The sequence below is a fragment of the Eurosta solidaginis genome, unplaced genomic scaffold (genome assembly GCF_040869045.1).
Source record: "Eurosta solidaginis isolate ZX-2024a unplaced genomic scaffold, ASM4086904v1 ctg00001109.1, whole genome shotgun sequence".
NCBI classification, from domain to species: domain Eukaryota; kingdom Metazoa; phylum Arthropoda; class Insecta; order Diptera; family Tephritidae; genus Eurosta; species Eurosta solidaginis.
This window is the reverse complement of record NW_027136941.1, coordinates 71,570-79,554: the sequence shown is the minus strand read 5'-3', so window position 1 is coordinate 79,554 and position 7,985 is coordinate 71,570. Positions and strand designations below refer to the sequence as shown.

At 44.6% G+C, this 7,985-nt stretch overlaps 1 pseudogene; it reads left to right on the top strand.

Annotated features, from left to right (window-relative positions):
• Window positions 1-719: 719 nt before the first annotated feature.
• LOC137235839 (Golgi-specific brefeldin A-resistance guanine nucleotide exchange factor 1-like) lies at window positions 720-2,807 on the top strand (annotated as a pseudogene).
• Window positions 2,808-7,985: the final 5,178 nt, after the last annotated feature.

The window sequence follows — 7,985 nt, the reverse complement described above, 5'->3', positions numbered from 1 at the left end:
CCCGATTTTGTGTTTTGCGGGTTTTCGGTACCCGGTTGCCTCTTTTTATGCAACACTAATATGATATGGCGAGCCAAGTAGGCATACATACATACATATGTACATACGTTGGTTACAAATATGCCAACGGCAAAAGACAAAACAACTGAACATTCATACACACCCGTGTATAGAATGTAAAATTCCATTGAATTGAAAGAAGCGGTAAAAAAATCGAATGATTTTTTTTTCGCTCCTTCAATTCTTTTTACTACGGCGATTGAAGCATGACGCATGGACAATTGGAAGAAAATGGTAAGTAATGAAAAATTTTTGAATTAATTTTATTTCAATAAATATGTTTATGTTATTTCGGATTATTAATGCATTTTCTTTTATTTTCAGGTGACTGGTGATGGATGCAGGCGGTGACGATCCTGCAAATTGGCATGGGCACCGGGTTTTGTTGGGTTTTTTTTTTTCTTTTTTAGGTTACCGGCATTGCAAAGGGGTACTCCAGCTGCGGCGTCGGCCGCTCCGTCAGTTGCCACACCTTTGCGATGCCCATTGACGCAGATATTAATGGATTTTTTTTTTTCTTTGCAGGTTGGTGGAAGTTCATTGAGTGGAGGTAACCGAACTGGTGGAAAATCTGGACCGATGTTGTCTGCGACTCAGCCCGACGCAGACGTCGTTAGAAATGTAAACATTCCAATTATAAAATCCAAAGATAACGCGAAACCCTGTTTTTTTTGTTCTGTGAAGATACATCGGCATCGCTAGGCGAAATGCTACCTTTACTCGCAATACACTTTCATGGCAATCAAAAATCACTTATAAAGGAGTTGGTCTGTTCGCTAAGCGCGCGTCTACCACAGTTCTCCGAAGATCGAAATGCCGCTAATATTTTAAGTCAATTTCAAATGATACCACAGGTAAAATCGGCACCATTGGCTCCAACACCTGCAACACCCGCAGGAAATATACTCGATATGCAAGGCAAAATTACCCAAACTCCGACTGCTACAGTGCAGGGTGGTATAACCGATGCTGAAGTAGTATGGAGCCCATTATAAATGTAGGACACTGTGATGAGCATGTCGCTGTTGACAATCGGACACAAGCTGATTCACAGTCCACTATTGCTGGCGGTACTTAATGTCCTGTTGGTGACAGTGAAATGAACGCCTTACAGACAAATGAAGGGGGTAGCAGTGAATATATACATTCCGTGGGTGTGCGTTTCACGCAACAAAATTCGATTGATGGCTCAGAAGGCTCAGCATCATTGCTCCCCTGAGGTTTGCCATGCATGCCGCAACTTTTCAGTTTCTTTGTATTGCTCTGCAATCCCTTAAATACCTCAGCAGAATACAGATACCATGATTCATATGGGCTTAAGCTTACTCACTGTTGCCCTTAAGGTGGGTGCAGATAGCACTGGCGAATACGATACGCTGTTGGAGTTGGTCAAAGATGACTTGTGCAGGAGTTTGTTAGCGTTACTCAACTCCGAACAATTTTTGCAGCTGATCTACAGCTGTGCTTTTTTACTTTTCGAATCATTGCGCGATCACTTGAAATTCCAATTAGAAGCTTATCTCAAAAAAATATCAGATTATTCCAAGCGATAGCCCATAAACGCCTTATGAAATGCGCGAGCTAGCATTGGAAAATTTGCTTCAGCTTTGGGTACCAGGTTTTGTTTCGGAACTGTATTTCAATTACCATTGCGAATTGTATTGTACCGACTTGGTTGAAGGTCTAGTAAGCTTACTCTTCAAATACACTCTGCTACAAAGGCTGTCTATAGTACACACATACTCGCTTTGGACACTTTGGCTTCGGTTATTAAGATTGTCGAAGCTAATTGTGTTGCCTCAAAAAATGTTGATAATGAAGTTTGTGGCAGTTCGGCCACAGTTGTAATTAGTTCCACGGGTCATTCACGTCATAACTCTGAACTGGAGAGCATTATAGTCGATGGCAGCAATGATGATAATAGATCGGTTGTGGAAAACATATCCAAATTCATTAATAGCTCATCATGTTTACGCCTAGGCGCTGGCGGTGGTGTAGCCAATGCAGGCCTAGCGCGCGAGTATCTCCAAAACATAAAAGAGAAAAAACGGTGCTCACACAAGGCACGGAACTGGTTAATCAACGACCCGGTAAGGGTATACAATACTTGCAAGAGCATGGTATATTGGGCCCGCAACTCGAACCTATGCCTTGTTTTTGCGTGAGAATCCGGGGCTTGGTAAAAAAAATGATTGGTGAATATACATCGAAGAAAAAGCGTGTTGATTCAGAGGTTTTAAAGAATTTTGTGGATTCATTTGATTTTGCTGGTTTGAGAGTGGATCAGGCGCTGCGTTCGTACTTGGAGACGTTCCGTTTGCCGGGCGAAGCGCCGTTAATTTTCCTTGTACTTGAGCATGTTGCTGATCACTGGCATAAACAAAGCACTGAGCCCTTTGCCAACACAGATGCAGCTTTCAGTTTGGCTTATGCCACCATCGCGTTAAATATGGATCAATATGACTCGAATGCAAAACGCCTGCATGTGCCAATGACATCAGAGGACTTCGCCAAAATTTACGTGGCCTAAATGGTGGCAATGATTTTGATCAGGAGATGCTGTCACTTATTTTTCAAGCCATTATCATGAGTATGGGGAATGTTTGCGTGACGGATGGAAACATATTTTGGAACTGTTCCTGCAGCTCTTACGTTTAAAATTGTTGCCAAAGTCGTTGATTGAGGTGGAAGACTTTTGTGAGGAACGTGGAAAAAGTGGCTATGTGAGCGAAAATCAAGGTGATTAAGTATGATTGTTTAAAAGATATGCATATATATCTCAGTTACTGAAAAGGATGTCAATTCTATTTTATGTTTTTTTTTCTCTCAGAAATTATCAATTCACGCTGGAGGAAGTTGAGTCATTTAGCTATCGTGTACAAATGCATGGCGTGTGATAGCCCGTATCGCAGTACATGAAGCGCGTATGCATGAAATTCGTATAGAAAAGTGAAACCAAAGATTTAAAGCGTGTTGTAGCAACAGCCTCAACCTGTCTCAGTGCGTGGGTGAGTTTGATTCAATTACTAGAGGTTTGTGCTTCGATGAACAATCTGTGAAATCGTAGTAGATTAGTAGTGGTATTTGGTAGTATATTAGTAGTGATAATAAATTTGTAAATGCCAAAGGTTTTTGGGGAAATAAGTCATTTTCTACTAAATATGTCGTGAATTGATAAGTCATGTGGGTTTGGTCATTCTGTCAGAAATTGTTTGAAGAATGCGGTATGTTAGAATTTTATTCAAAAACGCACCATCTCAACTGTGGTTGCCAAAACTCCCTATATGAACAAAAGGGCAATGCATTTTCTCATAAGGGGGAGTTAAATAAAAACATTCCGAGACGAATCCAACTCTAACATAGGGCTGTTTGGTGACATATCCTGAATAGGGAAATTTCTGACAAATACCCCGAGATAGCATGATTTTGAACAGGCAGCCGGCATGGGGTGATACGCCACTCAGCAGCCGCAATGAACTGACAAAAACAAAAACAAAAGAGATTGGCTTATTGTCTTAGAACTTTGTATTCCTACCTTGACTTTGACAGAAGTCAAGCTTTTGTGCGGTCCTGCTACACAGGGAGTATTCACCCTTTTATTCCGAAATTTCGGAAAGTGCTTTTCCGTTAAGTATGCATGGAAGCGCTCCGGATAAACCGTTCATTTAGAATATTCGGAATACGTTCTTTGATACTACCTCACGAGGTCCGAATATGCATAATATTCCAACTACAAACCGATTCTCCAAATTCTCAAATGGAGACGATTGTCCGAACATACGGAATTAATAGAACAGAAGATCGACTTTTAATACGCGCCCAAAAATATTTCTTAAATTTATTCAAAAAACAATGTTTCGACGCTGCATGCAGTCGGATAGCATTTATGCATGCATGAATTTCCTTGCACCCAAAATTAATGCGTCCTCGTTATAGGATAACGAGTGAATGGGGTGGTTTCTGGTGTCCTCGCTCGGGGCGAGCGAGTGAATTCGGGGATTTTCTGGTGTCCTCGCTCTGGGTGAGCGAGTGAATTATGGGGTTTTCTGTTCAGGGGGCCCCCGGTTAGTCTTGTTAAAAAAAACTTAGATCGGAAAGGAAAAATGTTTTTTTGTTTGCGAGCTTTTTGTACGCTCTCCCGCGTCTTCGTGCGTCTCGCTCCGTAGTCAGGTGTAGGAGTCCCTCCGGCAGACTCGAAACGAGACCGGAGGTAGAGAAAAAAAAGAGAAGATGTAGGATCGCCCTCCGGTAGACTCGCACCATCACGAGACCGGGGGGTTGATTAGGGCATAGCCACAAGCTTAGGGATAGCGGGGCATCACGGCGCGTGGTTGAAACGCGTCTTCATGTCCCGCGCTCCCTTTCCCCATTGCCATCGCGTAGTACGTTTTAGGGTTCCCCTCCGGTAGACTCGCACCATCACGAGACCGGGGGGTTGATTATAATATATGGCTCGGGAGAAACGCAGGCTTAGGGGTAGAGAGACACGAAGACGCGGGTTCCTTAATTTGCTTTCTATGCTATTACAACCGTGGGCCTCTAATTGTAGGTAGTCGGGGGAAAAGGTGTTTTGGGTTTGATTTTTTTTTTAAGGTAGGGGTATGGAGGAAAGGAGGGATTGTTAGGAGGAGCACTTAGCCTTCTCGCAATCCGTCTCTTCCGTTGGAAGAAGGATCAGTTTGACCAAAGGTCGTCTGACTTGACCCTTCTCGGTTTTGAGGTCGACTACGCGTACTCGGTCATCTTCGCCGGGGTGTACGTTGACAACTCGACCTAACCTCCATTCGTTGGGAGATAAGTGGTCCTCTTTGAGGACAGCGAGATCTCCCACTTTTATATTTTGTTTGGGATGCTTCCACTTCACTCTTTTTTGAAGTTCGGATAGATATTCGGTTTTCCATCGCTTGCAGAAAGTGTGATGGAGGGCTTTGAGTTTCTGCCACCGATTGATCATCGAGGCAGGGCTCTCACTAGCATCCGGCTCTGGCGGAGCCAGTAGATGGCCGCCAGTGAGGAAATGACCTGGAGTAAGCGGCTCAAGGTCCGTTGGGTCATTGGATGCCGGGCTGAGGGGCCGCGAGTTCAGGCATGCCTCGATGCGGCACAAGAGTGTATGGAATTCCTCGAATGTAAATTTGTGGTGAGGCTATCCTTTTGAAGTGGCTTTTGAAGCTTTTCACTCCAGCCTCCCACAGCCCTCCCATGTGGGGAGCGCCCGCAGGGATGAAATGCCAAGTGAGTGACTGGTGGCTGTACTTCGAGACAGCATTGTCTCGGGCTTGTGCCATGAAAGTTTTGAATTCCGATCGTAGGGATCGTGAAGCTCCGACACAGTTTGTACCGTTGTCGGAGTAGACGTTTTTGGGACATCCGCGTCTAGATATAAAACGGGCAAAAGCCGCAAGAAATGATGGGGTGCTGAGGTCAGTAGTGGCCTCCAGATGAATCGCTCGTGTGGAAAAACACACGAAAAGGCAGACATAGCCTTTGGATAGTCGACACCCTCTGCCGCGGTAACTTTTAATGTCGAAGGGTCCGGCAAAGTCGACTCCAGTATTCGTGAATGCACGGCTGAATGTCGTGCGTTCGCGAGGGAGAATACCCATAAGTTGGGTCTGAGCACGCTTTCGGTGTACAGTGCAAACTTTGCAATTGTGAATTGTAGCCCTAATCATGGTTTTGATGTTAGGTATCCAGTATTGGGTGCGTATCAGACGCAACATGAGTTGGTTCTCCCCATGCAAACTTTGTTGATGAAACATTAGGACTGTAAGACGGGATAACCTGCAGTTGTATGGAAGGAGGATTGGGTGGCGTTCATTAAAAGCTAAGTCCTTTGACGCCCCGAGTCGCCCTCCTACCCGAATGATGCCATGTTGGTCTAGATAGGGATTAAGTGAGAGTATTGCACTTTTCCCTGCAATTGGTTTTCCGGCCTTTAGATAATTATATTCGGAACTATAATGTTGTTTCTGATAGATTTTAATTAAAAGTCGTGTAGTGGCCTTAATTTCATCAGGGGAGATTAGGTGCGACATGACCTGGAATGAATTTTTTGTTTCGGGGTGGGTTCTTCGGTAGAACCTCATAACGTGTGATAAGACCCGTAGAGCCCTAGGTAGTTCGGAAAAGCGTTGAAGAATATCGGTAGGATTGACGGTTGTTGTTGCGCAGGTCTTTGCCCTCTTTTCCTCTACGGAGGTGATGTAGTCACTTTCTTGTGCTGGCCATTGGGAAGTGTCTTCTTGCAGCCAAGAAGGTCCCTGCCACCACAACGAATTGTTGACCAATTCAGACGCAGGTAATCCTCTGCTGCCTAAATCTGCTGGGTTGGACTCTGAGTTCACGTGCAGCCAGTCCCTATGTCCGACCATGTCGATGATCTTGGTGATCCGATGTGCGACGAAGGTTGACCAGGAACAGGGCGGTTTCCTTATCCATGCGAGGACGATCGTTGAATCCGTCCACAGGTGCACTTTCACTGGTCCCAACTTGAGATTCCTGAGCATTGATTCGGTGATTTCCGCTAACAGCACGGCTCCGCAAAGCTCCAATCGTGGAAGAGAAAGAGTTTTCACTGGGGCTACTCGGGTTTTGGCTAGAAGTAGGTTTGTGCAGACATTATCATCCGTTTTGACACGCATGTAAATGACTGCTGCATAAGCCTTCTCGGATGCGTCACAAAATCCATGGATCTCGATGTCGGTTCCTGGAGAAAAGTTGACCCATCTAGGTATCCGGATTTTATCGATTTCATGGTATTGGTCGGTGAAGGATTTCCATCGTTCCAGCGTACTGGTAGATACTGGTTCGTCCCAAGCGGTGCCTTCCAACCAAATACTCTGCATGAGTATTTTTGCCACAATGACCATTGGTGCCAGCCATCCCAAGGGATCGAAAAGTTTGGCGATTGCTGATAGTATCGCTCTCTTCGTAATGTTTTCCGGGTTGTCCAGCGTCCCTGCTTTAAAATAAAATAAATCGGAGAGGGCATTCCATCGAATGCCTAACGCTTTAACTGAACTGGTATCTTCGAATGCCAGGAAGTTTTCATTGAGCAGGTCTGCTTTGGGGATGTCCCTTAGAATGTCCTCTGAATTGGATGTCCATTTGCGAAGTGGAAAGCCCGCTGAGTGTAGGACTTGACGAATTTCATCTCTGGCTTTAATAGTCGAGGTGATCGTATGTCCACCCGCTAACACATCATCTACATACATGTATTCTCGCAGTATGCTAGCCGCTGTAGGGTGCGAGTTTGAGACGTCGTCTGCTAGTTGTAGGAGCGTTCTTATCGCGAGATATGGAGCGCAATTCACCCCGAAGGTAACCGTCTTTAATTCGTAAAGACTAATAGGGTCATTCGGGGAAGTGCGATGCACAATACGTTGAAATTTGGTGTGATTTTCGTTCACCCAAATTTGTCGATACATCTTTTCGATGTCGCTATTGAATACGAAGCGGTATAGTCTCCATCGTAAGATAAGTATGGGTAGATCGGCTTGTAGGACTGGGCCTGGGAGGAGAATATCGTTTAAGCTATTGCCGTTGGCCGTAGGGCTCGAGGCGTTAAATACTACGCGTACCTTGGTGGTTGTACTTTCTGCTTTTACAACGGCGTGGTGGGGCAGGAAATAATTATCCGAATCGTCGGATGGAATATTCTTTTCAATTTTTCTCATATGTCCGAGCGTTTCATATTCTGACAACACTCGAACATATTCTTTTCCTAAATCTGGGTTTTTTATTAGCCGCCCCTCATTCCGGAAGAATTGAGAGCATGCACGCTTCAGGGATGGTCCTAAGTTAATATTGTTAGGGTAATCCTGCCGGAATGGTAGTGACACGGTGTACCTTCCATTCTCACTTCGCTGCGTTGTTTCTTTAAATATTTGTTCACAGTACCTTTCATCCTCATTTAATATTTT